Here is a 16,953-nt window from a genome sequence, read left to right as displayed (position 1 = left end):
AGGGGCTTTGTTTCACTTATTTCAGAGGAGGGGTATTCTCTGGTAGACGGTTCTGTCTCTCATAGTTTCATAGTATAGTACTAGGCTATCTGCCCTAGGGCATTTATAAGCCTAGCCAAAGTGTATGTGGCTTTTGCCACCCCATGTAATGATACAAAAGTGTACAATTTAAATGAAATTTAGTTTACTGTGCCTCTATCTAGCAATGACACAGAGATGACCCCCGGGGTAAACCTACGATCACCCATCCATTCGTCCAGATTTCTCTTGAAGAGAGTCAGTGAGGGGCTCTGCCTAACGTGGACAGGTATCCTGTTCCAGAGTGCGGGAAGCCTCTGGGTTATGAATCTGTCCCTCCAGCATGCCCTATTCATATTTGTGCTGAGGTTTAGATCTTTAGCTCTCGTGGCTCTGATGGATTTGGAATTTTTGAGGTGGAGCATGTCCATTAATTCTGAATTGGATATGGCCTTGTACATAAGGCACAGATCACCTCTGAGCAGGCGGTATGCTACTGAATAGAGCTGGAGCTTTTTTAGTCTGACAGCATATGACATATGCTGGAGACCCTTGATCCTCTTGGTATGGTACTTTTGGGGTCTCTCCAGCTGCTGCAGGTGCCGGGTGAGGTACATACCAAATGGGGCATTGTACTCAATCATAGGCCTGATAAGGGAGGAATATAAGGGTACAATGACATCCTTTGATCTGGATGTGAATCTCTTCTTGATAAGGTGGGCAAGGTAGAAGGTCTTTCTAACCACTTTGGCAATGTGGGTGTCAAATGAGAGGTCACTGTCAACTTGGGTCCCCAGGTCTCTGATTACTTTTTCCGTACTTAATGGATTACCACCTATGTGGTAATTTGTGGGTACTTTGTTTTTTCCAAAGGGGATGACTATACATTTTTTGGCATTTAGTTTAAGGCCATGACTCTGGCACCAGTCGTCTGTTTCTGTGAGGCCCTTCTGGAGGATGCATGTGTCAGCTGGTGTGTTGACTATGACGCCTAGTTTGCAGTCGTCTGCGAACTTTGTCAGCAACAACCCCCCCTATGTTTGCCTGCACATCTGAGAAATAAATGCCGAACAAGAGGGGTCCCAAGACAGAGCCCTGTGGGACTCCACTTGTGACTGGCTTAGAGTCTGACATAGCTCCAGCTATTCTGACTTTGTGGGTTCTGTCCTTTAGCCAGTTTGCAACCCATCTCGTGACAAACTGGTTTACATTTAAGCTGTTGAGCTTGTCGATGATGCCTGAGTGGGGTATTGTGTCGAAGGCTTTTGCCAGATCCAGGTAGGCTGTATGAACTGCTTTGCCTTCATTGATGGCTCTAGTGACTGTTTCAAAAAAGTCCACCAGGTTTAAAAGACAGGATCTGCCTTTTACAAACCCGAACTGGGTAGGGTCAATTGTCTGTAGGTCCCTGATGTTTCTGTTTATGAGTTCCATAATGATCCTTTCCATAGCTTTGCAGACCAGGCTGGTCAAGCTTATGGGGTGGTAGTTTCCAGGGTCTGTAGAGGTGCCACCTTTGTGGAGTGGGACCACTGTAGCTGTACGCCAGTGTTCAGGGATGTATCCTGTAGCAAGGCTAAGATTAAACAGTGTTCTTATGTGCGGGTTTAGCTCCTCTAGGAGTTCACGTAGCACGCAACCCGGGACACCGTCAGGTCCCATGGATGCTGTATTTTTAACTTTGCTGAGGGCAGCTCTCACCTGGACATCTGAGATTTCAGGGAGGTTGCATTCAGCTGAGATATTTATTTCGTCTTTTGGGGGAGAGGGAGGGGAGAAAGTTGCACTGAACCTGTCTGCCAGTATGTTGGCAATATCTGTGGGTTCAGTGTATTTTTTGCCGTTATGAACCAACTCTGCACATATCTGAGGGTTTCTGCCCAGGTTTCTAACATAACTGAAGAAGGCCTTGTGATTATCTTTAGTGTCCTTAGCGATTTTTCTCTCAAAGTTGGCCTTTGATGATTTTATTAGCAAACGTAGTTTTTTGTTAGTGCTGATCAGGGATGCCTTCCCTTTATGGGATTTTGCTCTATCTTGCAGTAGCTTCCTTCTCTTGTTATAAAGTTTGTTTATGGCTGGGGTCCACCAGATAGGATGCCTGCCTTTGGTGGAAAGGGTCTTGGTTTTATCTGGGATTGCATGATCTATGCATTCTTGGAGATGCCAGTAGAAAGCATTTGGGAAGGATTCAGCAGTGTGGAATGTGGTTTCCACTGGCCCAGGGGGCTTGAAGGATACCATTTCAGTCCTAAGGAGTGTAAAGTCGGCTTTTGAGAAGTTTCTCACTGTAGTCTTTTGTGCTGGGGGTGGAGGTGGGATATGAATATCTAGGGTTATTAGTTTATGGTCTGATGTCACTAGTGAGGGATATACTTCCGGTGTTGAGCATTTTGTCCTCATGTTTATGATGATCAGGTCAGGTATATTATTTCCCCTTGTGGGGGAGGTGACTAGTTCTTCCATCGCATTTGAGTTGATGAATTCCAGGAACTTTTGGGCTAGGGTGTTGGGGCTTGAGTAATGCACCCAGTCTATGTTTGGGTAGTTGAAGTCTCCCAATATGATGGTATTTGTTGAGACATTCATATCCTCCAGTGTCTTCAGGAAGGCTGAATGGAGTTCCTGAGATTGCGAGGGTGGTCTGTAGCATGCTACAAGTTGTATAGCAGTTTTGCCTATGGTTAAGTTGCACATGGATGGTCTCCGATGCTTCGTGCATTGCCACTAACCTGGAGGTGTGGGTGTCTTTAATGAATATGGACACTCCCCTCCTTTTGTGGTTCGGCTCAGGTTTTGGGGCCGAAATGCATGATACGAGGTATAACCTGGTAGGGCTGGGGTGCTCTCAGGAGCCTTGAACCAGGTTTCAGTTACTGCACAGACATTGATGCTCTGCATACTGAGTAGTGCTTCGAGAGCCTGCATCTTGAGATTAAGACTTCTGGCGTTGAGCAGCATTACCCTTAGTTTTTTTCCTTTATTGTTTTCTAAGGTGGTGGGTTTGTCTTTTGAGCCTTGCCTAAAAAAGGCACTATGGGGGTGGCAAGAGCCTTAGCCAATATCCGGAAGCCCAGTGGTGACAGGTGCAAGCCGTCCCTTGCGAAGCAGCATGGCTTGTCCAGCATGTCACCCCAAGCAGACAGACATTGGATCCCCCTAGAATGACACCAGTAATTGAGCCAATTATTAAAGCTGATCATCTTGTCTTTGTATTGTGGCATCATTCTTGGTGAGGGCAAGATGCTGCTCAGGGTCAGGGTCATACCGGCCTGGGCTACATAATCAGAGAGCTCCTCTATGTCTCTTTTCATGTAGTCCAAGGAGGTACATCTCAGGTCATTCACACCGGCATGGACAATGATGGAGTCATATTTGTACTTGCTTTGGAGTGACCTGAGTGCTTGTGTTATGTGGCGGATCCTAGCTCCTGACAGCAGCTCACCGTTACCCTCTCTTTGTTCAGCCTGGTAAGTGGGACATCAGTGTGTCTGACTATAGAGTCACCTATTACTAGTGTATCAGGCATGGTGTTTCGCCTCAAGGGCTGTGATTGTTTGGCAGACTGACTTTGTGTACTATGTGTTGCATGTGCAGAGTTTTGAGGTGGTGTTTTCTTGGATATCTGCTTTGGGAGCCTCTGTTGTTTCAGTAAGTTTTTTTATTAGAGCCTCCGAGTATGTCTTTGTGTTATTATGTGTTTGGTTTGAAGTTGTGGTTGGTTTATGTGAGACTGGGTTTGTTGTGTGTGTGGTTACCTTCTCCTCCTGTCTGGTCTTGCTAGTCCTGTGTTGAGAGAGTTCAGCCTCCAGTTTGGCTATATAGTTGCATCTCTCACATGTGTTTGTGTGGAGGAGGAGAGGGTTGTCTGTGTACATGAGACAACTGTAACATTGTCTCAGGATTCCCAGATTAACCAGTTGAACTGGAGAGGATGTCAGTAATATACCACTCGACATGCCAGAATAGTATAAGGGGGTGATGTGTAACTGGGTCAGAGAGAGGACTTTGAAGGGAAGTGGGTATTAGCACGGGTTGTAGGTGGATGTCGTGCTTACGTTAGTTTAAGGGTGCTTCACTTAAAAGAAAGGTTTTTAGGAGCAAGTGCTAGGCTTATGATAAAGCGAATAGACTGATTTTGTTGAAAGTCGAGCTTTCTTAAGGGAAAAACTGAAGTGTAGACTTGGCGGAGCCAGGAATAGTTTACGCCTGTTTAACCGGCGCTCCACTATGCCCACAATCGCGCAAAGCCGCGCAAACGCGGATTTTAAACAGGGAACTTCAAAAGAGCTGGAAATGGTCCAAAACGACCAATTACTACAAGCTCTTGTGCTGAGGTCACTCCTTCAGGGACAGATAGGCTGCTCAAGCCACCCCACTCCCACTTTCGACCAAATGTAACTTTAAGTGCAGATAATGTGCAATACAAAAAACAGGTAATAAAGCAGTTTAAACTTGTTCAAAGTAAGAAAAGGAAGGTCTCTCAGGTAAAAACAGCAAAAAAATACTTAGATCAGGAAAGTAGTCGCTTTTCTCAGTTCTCTGCTGCTAGCACCACTCTGCAGGACCACGAGGAGCTGTTTCTGAGTAGTATAGCCAGAAAAAAACGCTCAGGGGCGGATTTTAAACAGGGAACTTCAAAAGAGCTGGAAATGGTCCGAAATGACCAATTACTACAAGCTCTTGTGCTGAGGTCACTCCTTCAGGGACAGATAAGCTGCTCAAGGCTCCCCACTCCCACTGGTGAGCAAAAAAACTTCCTTTTATCCAAGTAAGGCAATGGACAACACAGGAACTACACCACAGTCCAGAATACAGCAAAGCCTGTATACTGGTCTAAACTAGTCAAGAAAGGCGGGAAAACAAGGATATTTTTTTTGTTTTTTAGGTTAGAAAGTACACATAAATGCAGGAAAAACAGTAATAAATCACTTACACAGGTTAGCTCACTTTAGTGGGTAGCCTCGACAGTTAAATTTAACAACAAACATTCGACCAAATGTAACTTTAAGTACAGATAATGTACAGTATGATTTGTTCATATCCAAGGCTAGGTTAAGATCCCTGGAGCAAGCGATCCTCATGCGATTTGATTTACGAATGTGTAACATTTCTGTCAGGGCTGGGTCAGAGACTGCCTTGTAGACAAGCACAGAAAACCCATTAGTAGCCTGTAGGAAACAAAATACAGTGCTTAAGCTTTCAATCTTTCTGCACAAGACACATTTTGTGTACATTGTATTTTCTTGGTGCAAAATCTCTGATGTCTCTCCAGCTATATGTAAGTGTCTTGTCAGGTACATGCAAAAGGGTATATTGTACTCAGCAACTGGTCTGCTGAGGGCCAAGTACAATGGAATTATAACATCGTTATATCTAGATGGCATGCCTTTAGTTATGAGATGTGCCACACAGAAGGACTTCCTCACCACTGTAGATATGTGGTGGTCAAAGTTCAGAGTTCTATTAACCTGAGTACTCTGGTCTCATACCACTGGGTCTACTTTTAGGGGGTTGCTCTATATGGGTGGGATTTGGGTCTTCAGATCCAAGCAGGATTTGACTTTGGCCACTCTCAAGCTTTGGATCCAGTGCTCAGGCTGTTCTCCTTAGCCATAATCCCCTGAAAGGAGAAAGAGGCATCAAAATGAGTTTTCCCCCAATACCAGAGATAGGAATATTACCTCCAGACTTATAATAACCAAGAAAACAATAGTGCAAAGAAGCAAGCTGTTGCACAGGCTTTGAAGAGCACACGATCGGGCCAAGAAGCTCAGTACGGTGACACTTGGAACCCACAGAAAAAGGATAAGGAAGGCGGAATGAAGGGGAGGAGCTGAGGAAAGACTGAAGCAAATGATACAGATCTATCGTTATGGTAAGTACATAATGTTTGTATGTGATCCTGAACCCACAGAAAAAGGATAAGGAAGGGGGAATGAAGGGGAGGAGCTGAGGAAAGACTGAAGCAAATGGTACAGATCTATCGTTATGGTAAGGACATAATGTTCGTATGTGATGTCCCTTCAAGTCCATTCTTCAATAGAATGGACAGAGTTCCCAGCTACTGTAACACGTGGGAGGTCTCATGGAAGGATATTCTGGAACACAGACAAACCAAAGGAAGCTCTTGACCTTGACTAAGCCCAATTTATAAATTTTTTAGTTTGAGATGAAGATACGAACATTGGACCAGGTAGGAATAGCACAGATGTCATCAAGAGGTACTCTGGAGAAGAAAGCTCAAGTGGTAGCTACAGATCTTGCTGAGTGAGCCTTAAGAGGTCTAAATAAGGATACACCCTTTTCTTTTTACACATGGGAGATACATTCCAAGAGTCAATGGGACAGTGTTACCTTAGATACTCCTTTTCCCATCTTGGCTGAGGAAAAGAAGACAAATAACTAATCAGTCTTTCTGCATCTCTTAGTACAATGCAAATAGAATTGAAACTGATAATGCACCTCCAGCAAGTGTAGTATGTATTCACCCTTACCCCTGAGAAACCCTTTTGCCAGTCTAAGGAAGGTCATGGGGGAGTGATTTTCCCCAATATAAAAGTTGGATATAGTTGCACCTTATAAGTGGTTTAACTGGCTCTGCCATGAAACAGAGATGCTAGAAAACCCAAAATGGCCAGGAAGGCACTAAAAAGTGGTTTATTTTTTTCTGGAAGCCAAAACAGAGAATCTTTTCCACTTACTTTTACAGCTCTTCCTGATGGAAGGTCTCTGAAAACATGTCAAAATGTGAACAACTTGAGAAGAAAGCCTGGACTGTCTAGCCATCATTAGCACTGGAGAAAACATGGAGTTAGTTTGAGGGCATGAATGTTTGGGTGAGGCAACCCCGCTGTGTAAGACAGGAGATGTGGAGCTGATCCCAGCGTGAACCATGTGAGACCAGAGGAAGAGAAACCATACCTGTTTCCAAAAGGGAGTGATAGGAAACACTGCAGCCTTTTTTTAAAAAATGCTTTCTAAGGGGATTTCGATATCAGTGGGGCAGGAGGGAAGGTTACATAGGTATAGAGCAATCCGGAAGGACAATTGTAGACTACGGCATCCTTCTGCGACTCCCCCTTCAGAGGGATCAGGGCAAAGTACCTGCTGCATTTGGTGTTGTAGGGGATGCAAAGAGATTGCATCAAGGTTAACCCAACTGGCTGAAGATCCAATTTGCTACTTCTGAATTGAGGGACCACTCATGAGAGAGATGGACAGACCTGCTCAATCTATCTGAGTGGGCAGAGGAAGCAGTGGAGGACAGTGAAGAGATCCGATGAAATGATCTTTCCTGGAGAATATGGGATCTCAATCTGGAAGATAATGACTTCAGACAAAAATGTGACTGTGGGAAGGGAGGTGTACCAGATGTGATGAGGAGAGGTCCCAAAGTGAGGACAGGATCTGAAGTTTATGAAATCATGGGAGACAGAGCAAATGAAGGAGAGTGATTTGTGGACCACTTCTTTTTCTTCTTTCTCTCTCTCTTTTAAGTTTTCCTTAGCGTTCTTCTAACTCTTGGCATGATCAGCTAGTATCGTTGACAGAAGAAAAGCAGAAGAGTGATCTAGAAGTCCTTCTCCTATGGAGCCAAGGAAAAGCTCCTGAAGACCCAACGTATTCCTCCGCTCCATAATCACTCTGTGTCCAAAGGTCGTACAGGTGTTGCACTGCTCATCCAGGTATGCAGCCCCCAAGTCCTTCTCCTACGGAGCCAAGGAAAAGCTCCTGAAGACACAAGGTATTCCTCCACTCCATAATCACTCTGTGTCCAAAGGTCGTACAGGTGTTGCACTGCTCATCCAGGTATGCAGCCCCCAAGTCCTTCTCCTACGGAGCCAAGGAAAAGCTCCTGAAGACCCAACGTATTCCTCCACTCTATAATCACTGTGTGTCCAAAGGTCTTACAGGTGCTACACTGCTCATTCAGGTATGCAGCCCCCAAGCGGTATACACATTTGGTCTGTACATCTAGATTCTGAAGCTTGTGGCCAACAAGCCACACATATTAAAACCTGGATAGTTTTTCAGACATCCTGGAAATGACCAAACAAGAAAGTAGCACACTGTCAAAAAATTCATCCTGAACAACAGGTGATAGCACTGCTAACCCACAGGGATAGATGAAAAAGAAAGAGAAAAGCCAATTGATGCCAAGAGATTGAAAGATTAAAAGAACACCCTAAAAAGAAAGTATTAATATATAACAGTAAAGGGAGATCAAGGAAACTGGAGAAAAACTATGCACCAAGAAAAAACAGAAAACAAATGAGATTTCTTTAAAAAATACATTTATCTCTGACAAATTGAGCCGGAGCACAAAGGACCATGTCGGTAGAAACTGACCGTCAAAAGAGATCTGAGGTAGCTTTCTCCTTATAGGGATTATGGGTAAAGATAGAAGACTGAGCACTGGATCCACAGTTTGAGAGTGGCTGAAGTTGGATTCAAAGACCCAAATTCCATCCTTTGTGGAAAGGACAAAATAGACATAGCATCAAGTCCCTGTACTTTTGACTACAGGAAACAGTTCATTAAGAGCTCAGAGCCTTAAGTACCAGGCAAATCTAATTCACTTAAAAGGTTAACAAAACAACAGGTATTACATGCACATACATTTTCTGAATAAGGATCTATGAACCTTTAATGACTGACATCATAAACTGAAAGTAATCTTTGTGATTTACCAGAAAAAAAAAGAAGTCATCAGGCAGAGGGCATAATTATAAAGGAAAATCAGAGGTGGTCTGCTAAATTAACTACAAATAAAAGGCAGACTACTTTAATTGACATAAAGAGTTAACAGGACAACAGATTCTGCATCAACATGCATCTGGTGAACATGAACTATGAAACTAATTACTGGCATTACTGACCTCAATCCTCAGTAAAAAGAGAATGAAGACTTTAGTGAATGTCTGGCTGTTAGCGACAAGAACTATGAAACTAATTACTGGCATTACTGACCTCAATCCTCAGTAAAAAGAGAATGAAGACTTTAGTGAATGTCTGGCTGTTAGCGACAAGAACTATGAAACTAATTACTGGCATTACTGACCTCAATCCTCAGTAAAAAGAGAATGAAGACGTTAGTGAAGGTCTGACTGTTAGCGTGGTGGATTAAGGCATAGTCAAGAGTTTGATTCTTTCTACCGCCATTTGCCTACTGTTTGACTCTGAGCAAGTCACTTAATCAAACAGTGCTCCATGCATGAGCTTATTTCGCTAGTTTAGAGGGTCTGCATTTTCAACAGCATGAAGGTAACATCCACTCTAATGGCTGACATACATGTCATGAATTTTCTGAAAAATAGTAATAATAATAATAACAATAAAGTATGAAATGACAATATCATAATGTGCTTTAGTCCCCATTTCCAAGATAAGCACTTTCAGTGAAAGCCTGAGAATTAACACAGACAGATTGCCAAACAGCCACACACACACACACACACACACACACACACACACACACACACACACACACACACACACACACACACACTCAGAGTTTTCAAGCAGGACAGTCTCAGACATTGAGCTGTTATCAGCTTAGCTGCTGTGGTGTGAAGGCTTAAAAACCTTTGTTGCTGCTCTGTGTGTGCATCATACAAGCCACTAATCACACCTGAGATAACGGTTGTTGCTGTCATGCAGTTCCTGAGCCACTAATCACACCTGAGATAACTGTGTTGTTGTCATCTAGTGCCCAAACCACTAACCACACCTGGGATAACTGTGTTGTCATGTAGTGTCTGAGCCACTAATCACCCCCAAGATAACTGTGTTGTTGTCATGTAGTGCCTGAGCCACTAATCACACCTGAGATAACTGTGTTGTTGTCATGTAGTGCCTGAGCCACTAATCACACCTGAGATAACTGTGTTGTCATGCAATGCCCGAGCCACTAATCACCCAGAGATAACTGTGTTGTTGTCATGTACTGCCCAAGGCACTAATCACACCTGACATAACTGTGTTGTAGTGAGGTAGTGGCTGAGCCACTAATCACACCTGACATAACTGTGTTGTTGTCATGTAGTGCCCGAGCCATTAATCACACCTGAGATAACTGTGTTGCTGTCAGTACCGAGCCACTAATCACATCTGAGATAACTGTGTTGTTGCCATGTAGTACCCGACCCACTAATCACACCTGAGATAACTGTGTTGTTGTCATGTACTGCCCGAGCCATTAATCACACCCGAGATAAGTGTGTTGTTGCCATGTAGTGCCTGAGTCACTAATCACACCCGAGATAAAGGTGTTGCTTTCATGTAGTGCCCGAGCCACTAACCACAGCTGAGATAACTGTGCTATCACCATGCAGTACCTGAGCCACTAATCACAACAGAGATATCTGTGTTGTCATCATGCCGCGCCTGAGCCACTAAACACAACTGAGATATCCATTGTTGTCATGTAGTTCCCAAACCACTAATCACAACTGAGATATCTGTGCTATTGTCATGCAGTACCTGAGCCACTAATCAGAACTGAGATACCTATGCTGTCATCATGCAGTACTTGAGCCACTAATCACAACTGAGATATCTGTGCTGCCATCATGCTGTACCTGAGTCACTAATCACAACTGAGATATCTGTGCTGTCTTCATGCAGTACCTGAGTTACTAGTCATAAGTGAGATCTCTGTGCTGTCATCATGGAGTACCTGAGCCACTAATCACAACTGAGATATCTGTGCTGCCGTCATGCAGTACTTGAGCCACTAATCACAACTGAAATATGTGTGCTGTCTTCATGCAGTACCTGAGCCACTAGTCATAACTGAGATCTCTGTGCTGTCATCATGCAGTACCTGAGCCACTAATCACACCTGAGATAACTGTGTTGTCATGTAGTGCCCAAACCACTAACCACACCTGAGATAACTGTGTTGTCATGTAGTGTCCGAGCCACTAATCACCCCCAAGATAACTGTGTTGTTGTCATGTAGTGCCTGAGCCACTAATCACCCCCGAGATAACTGTGTTATTGTCATGTAGGCCTGAGCCACTAATCACACCTGAGATAACTGTGTTGTCATGTAGTGCCCGACCCACTAATAGGTTCATAGGTAGGTACTAGGCTATTGTCCCTAGGGCCTATATAAGCCTAGCCAAATGTATCCTGGCATTCGCCACCCAAGAAAATTATTTTCCTGTGCCACTGTCGAGCAGAGCCACAGAAGTGATCCCCGGGGTGAATTTCCTATCTCCCATCCAATCATCAAGATTTTTCTTGAAGAGTGCTAATGAGGAACTTTGTTTGATATAGATAGGTAGTTTGTTTCAGAGTATGGGAAGTCTCTGAAACAGGAATCTATCCCTCCAGCATGTTCTGTTTATTGTGGTGATGAGGTTTAGGTCCCTAGAGCGTGTAGCTCATAGGGATTGGGATTTCTTTAAGTGGAGCATGTCTAAAAGTTCTGGGTTTGACATAGCTTTGTGTGTTAGGCAGAGATCGCCTCTGAGTAGGCAATATGCAATGGAGTAAAGCTGCAGTTTTTTGAGACAGTCTGCATAGGGCATCTCTTTGAGGCTGGTAATCCTCTTTGTGAGGTACTTCTGTGGCCTTTCCAGTTGTTGTAGATGTCTTGTGAGGTACATACCAAAAGGGGCATTGTACTCTATAATGAGTCTAATGAGTGACAAGTAGAGGGGAACAATGACCTCTTTTTTCCTGGATGAGAAACCTTTTGTGATGAGGTGTGCCACGTAGAAGCATTTCCTGGCTACTGTGGCAATGTGATTATCAAAGGAGAGACTACTATCCACCTGTGTCCTAAGGTCTCTTATCACACTTTTGGTGTTAAGTAGACTACCACCTATGTGGTAGTTCATGGGTACTGAGTTTTTACCAAAAGGGATGACAATGCACTTTTTGGCATTGATCTTGAGGCCATGGCTTTGACACCAGGCATCTGTCTCAGTGAGGCCCTTTTGTAGGATGTCCACATCTTTTGGAGTTTTGATTATGGCTCCTAGTTTGCAGTCATCTGCGAACTTTGTGAGCCAAAGACCTTCTGAGTTGGCCTGTACTTCAGAGAAGTAGATACCAAACAGGAGAGGACCCAGGACTGAACCCTGTGATACTCCACTTGTCACTGGTCTGAAGTTGGATTTGGAGTCTGCTACTTTCACAGTGTGGGTTCTGCCAGTGAGCCAGTTGGCAACCCATCTTGTGACATAGGGATTTATACCTAGTTTAGTGAGTTTATCTATAATTCCAGAGTGGGGGATGGTGTTGAAAGCCTTGGCGAGATCTAGATAGGCTGTGTGAACCACCTTACCCTCATCTATGGTTTTGGTGACTGCTTCAAAGAAGTCTATCAGGTTCAGGAGACATGATCTGCCTTTTACAAACCCGACTGGGTAGGGTCCTGAGTTTGGAGATTACCAATGTCATTGTTTACAAGTTCCATGATGCTACGTTCCACAGCCATGCAGACCAGGCTCATTAGGCTAATGGGGTGGTAGTTTCCGGGGTCTGTGGTGGCTCTCCCTTTGTGGAGTGGGATAACTGTCGCTGTGCGCCATTCAGTGGGCACATAGCCTGAGGTGAGGCTATGATTGAACATGGTACTTAGGTGGGGTGCCAGTTCGTTCTGTAGTTCATGTAGAACACAGCCTGGTATGTCATCAGGTCCCATGGAGGCTCTGTTCTTGGCTTTGGATAGTGTGTTTTTTACCTGTGCAGCCGTGACGTCTGGTATAGAAATGGGCCCTTTAGAGGATGACAGGGGGTAAAGTTAGCACTGAACCTATCTGCCAGGATGTTGGCAATATCAGTTGGTTCTGTATATTTAGTGCCATTGTGCTGTAACTCAGAGCAGATCTGAGTGCTGCCATTGAGATTTTTGACATAGCTATAGAATGCTTTGTTAGAGTCAGTGGCAATTGTTTTCATAACTAGCTTTGGAGGATTTTATGAGGGATCTCAGCTTCGTACTTAGGCTGACCAGAGAGTTTCTCCAATCATGGGATTTTACTCTTTTTTGCAACAGTTTCTTTCTTCTGTTGTAGAGTTTGTTTATGGCAGGGGACCACCAGATTGGCTTCCTTTTTTTGGAGGATAGCATCGTGGTTCTGTTAGGGATTGCAGGATCCATGCACTTGTGTAAGTGCTTATAAAGTGCATCTGTGTAGGATTCAGCAGTCATACCTCTATTGTCCATCAGCATGGGTGTCGTGAAGTTTGCCACTTCTGTCTTAAGAAGCGTAAAGTTGGCTTTGGAGAAATTTTTTACTGTGGTTTCCCTAATGGGGGGTGGGAGAGGGATGTGGATGTCTAGGGTGATTAGCTTGTGGTCAGATCTGACCAACGAGGAATTGACCTCAGGTGTGGAGCACCGGTTGCCCATGTTGGTAATAACCAGGTCTAGGATATTGCTGCCCCTGGTGGGGGTGTGGATAAGTTGATCCATGGCATTGGAATTTATGAATTCCAGAAAACGTTGAGCACAAGAGTTGGTGCATGAGTAGTTTTCCCAGTTAATGGTAGGGTAGTTGAAATCACCCATTATTAGGGTGTTAGGTTGTACCCTAATATTTTCCAATGTATTAAGAAATGAGGAGTGGGAATCCTGGGGTATGGTGTGGGATCTGTAGCAAGCTACAATTTGTACTGCGGTCTTGCCCAGAGTTAGTTACACTTGGATAATCTTGGATGCATTATGCTGAGCAACTAGCCTGGAGGTGTGGATATCCTTAATGAATATGGACACGCCTCCACCTTTAGTGTTTCGGTCCAGGTTAGGTGGCCGAAAGGTGTGGTATGAATTATAGCCTGGTAATGCAGGGGTACTCTCTGGAGCCTTGAACCAGGTCTCTGTCACTACACAGATGTTGATGTTCTCCATTTTAAGGAGTACCTCGAGAGAGTGCATTTTGAGGTTTAGACTTCTAGCACTGAGTAGCAATACCCTCAGATTCTTCTTGCCTGTACCTGTTAGGGTGGTGAATTTGTCATTTGAACCTTGCCTAAAAAGGCACTATAGGGGTGGCTAGAGCCTTAGCCAGCATCCAGAATCCCAGGGGCGACAGGTGCAGGCCATCTCTGGCAAAGCATTGTGGCTTGTCGATCATGTCATCCCAGGCAGACAGATACTGGATCCCCCTAATCACACCTGAGATAACTGTGTTGTTTTCATGTAGTGCCCGAGCCACTAACCACAGCTGAGATAACTGTGTTGTTCTCATGTAGTGCCCGAGCCACTAATCACACCCGAGATAAAGGTGTTGCTGTCATATAGTGCCCAAGGCACTAATAACACCTGACATAACTGTGCTGTTGTGAGGTAGTGGCAGAGCCACTAATCACACCTGACATAACTGTGTTGTTGTCATGTAGTGCCTGAGCCACTAATCACACCTGAGATAACTGTGTTGTTGTCAGTTACTGCCTGAGCCAATAATCACACCTGAAATAACTGTGTTGTTGTCATGTAGTACCCGAGTCACAAATCACACCTGAGATAACTGTGTTGTTGTCATGTAGTACCCGACCCACTAATCACACCTGAGATAACTGTGTTGTTGTTATGTAGTGCCAGAGCCACTAGTCACACTCGAGATAACTGTGTTGTTGTCATGTAGTGCCTGAGTCACTAATCACACCAGAGATAAAGGTGTTGATGTCATATAGTGCCCAAGGCACTAATAACACCTGACATAACTGTGCTGTTGTGAGGTAGTGGCAGAGCCACTAATCACACCTGACATAACTGTGTTGTTGTCATGTAGTGCCTGAGCCACTAATCACACCTGAGATAACTGTGTTGTTGTCAGTTACTGCCTGAGCCAATAATCACACCTGAAATAACTGTGTTGTTGTCATGTAGTACCCGAGTCACAAATCACACCTGAGATAACTGTGTTGCTGTCATGTAGTACCCGACCCACTAATCACACCTGAGATAACTGTGTTGTTGTTATGTAGTGCCCGAGCCACTAATCACACTTGAGATAGCTGTGTTGTTGTCATGTAGTGCCTGAGTCACTAATCACACCAGAGATAAAGGTGTTACTGTCATGTAGTGCCCGAGCCATTAACCACAGCTGAGATAACTGTGCTATCACCGTGCAGTACCTGAGCCACTAATCACAACGGAGATATCTGTGTTGTCATCATGCCACACCTGAGCCACTAAACACAACTGAAATATCCACATTGTTGTCATGTAGTTCCCAAACCACTAATCACAACTGAGATATCTGTGCTATTGTCATGCAATACCTTAGCCACTAATCAAAACTGAGATATCTGTGCTGTCATCATGCAGTACTTGAGCCACTAATCACAACTGAGATATCTGTGCTGCCATCATGCGGTACCTGAGCCACTAATCACAACTGAGATATCTGTGCTGTCTTCATGCAGTACCTGAGCCACTAGTCATTACTGAGATCTCTGTGTTGTCATCATGGAGTACCCGAGCCACTAATCACAACTGAGATATCTGTGCTGTCATCATGCAGTACCTGAGCCACTAATCACAACTGAGATATCTGTGCTGCCATCATGCGCTACCTGAGCCACTAATCACAACTGAGGTATCTGTGATGTCGCCATGAAGTACCTGAGCCACTAATCACAACTGAGATGTCTGTGCTGTTGTCATGCAGTACCTGAATCACTAATCAACTGAGATATCTGTGCTGTCGTCATGCAGTACTTCAGCCACTAATCACAACTCAGATACCTGTGCTGTCTTCATGCAGTACCTGAGCCACTAATCACAACTGAGATATCTGTGCTGTCATCATGCAGTACCTGAGACACTAATCACAACTGGAATATCTGTGCTATCGTTATGCAGTAACTGACCCACTAATCACAACTGAGATATCCACATTGTTGTCATGTAGTTCCCAAACCACTAATCACAACTGAGATATCTGTGCTGTCGTCATGCAGTACCTGAGCCACTAATCACAACTGAGATATCTGTGCTGCCGTCATGCAGTACTTGAGCCACTAATCACAACTGAGATATCTGTGTTGTCGACATGCAGTACCTGAGCCACTAATCATAACTGACATATCTGTGCTGTCATCATGCAGTACCTGAGCCACTAATCGGAACTGAGATATCTGTGCTGTCATCATGCAGTACCTGAGCCACTAATCACAACTGGAATATCTGTGCAATCGTTATGCAGTAACTGACCCACTAATCACAACTGAGATATCCACATTGTTGTCATGTAGTTCCCAAACCACTAATCACAACTGAGATATATGTGATATTGTCATGCAGTACCTGAGCCACTAATCACAACTGAAATATCTGTGCTATTGTCATTCAGTACCTGATCCACTAACCACAGCTGAGATAACTGTGCTATCACCATGCAGTACCCAAGCCACTAATCACAACTGAGATATCTGTGCTGTTGTCATGCAGTACCTGAACCACTAATCACAAATGAGATATCTGTGCTGTCCTCAAGCAGTACCTGAGCCACTTATCATAACTGAGATATTCACACTGTTGTCATGTAGTTCCCGAACCACCAATAACATTTCAGATATCTGTGCTGTCATCATGCAGTACCTGAGCCACTAATTACAACTGAGATATCTGTGCTGTCATCATGCAGTACCTGAGCCACTAATCACAACTGAGATATCTGTGCTGTCATCATGCAGTACCTGAAACTCTAATCACAACAGAGATATCTGTGTTGTCACCATGCAGTAGCTGAGCCACTAATCACAAATGAGATATTTGTACTGTCATCATGCAGTACCTGAGCCACTAATTACAACTGAGATATCTGTGCTGTCGTCATGCGGTACCTGAGCCACTAATCACAACTGAGATACCTGTGCTGTCATCATGCAGTACCTGAGCCACTAATCACAACAGAGATATCTGTGCTGTCATCATGCAGTACCTGAGCCACTAATCACAACTGAGAT

The 16,953-nt window shown here is 44.2% G+C and overlaps 1 protein-coding gene across 1 annotated transcript in view; it reads right to left on the bottom strand.

The window, feature by feature from the left end:
• Positions 1 to 16,953, bottom strand: part of CLEC16A (C-type lectin domain containing 16A) — a gene marked incomplete in the record, with an annotated part of 3,039,290 nt that overhangs the window by 2,044,284 nt on the left and 978,053 nt on the right.

This window comes from Protopterus annectens, chromosome 12.part0 (assembly GCF_019279795.1).
Source record: "Protopterus annectens isolate FY-2018-M chromosome 12.part0, PAN1.0, whole genome shotgun sequence".
NCBI lineage: Eukaryota > Metazoa > Chordata > Ceratodontiformes > Protopteridae > Protopterus > Protopterus annectens.
The sequence above is the reverse complement of the archived record's forward strand: the minus strand, read 5'-3'. Positions and strand labels throughout refer to the sequence as shown.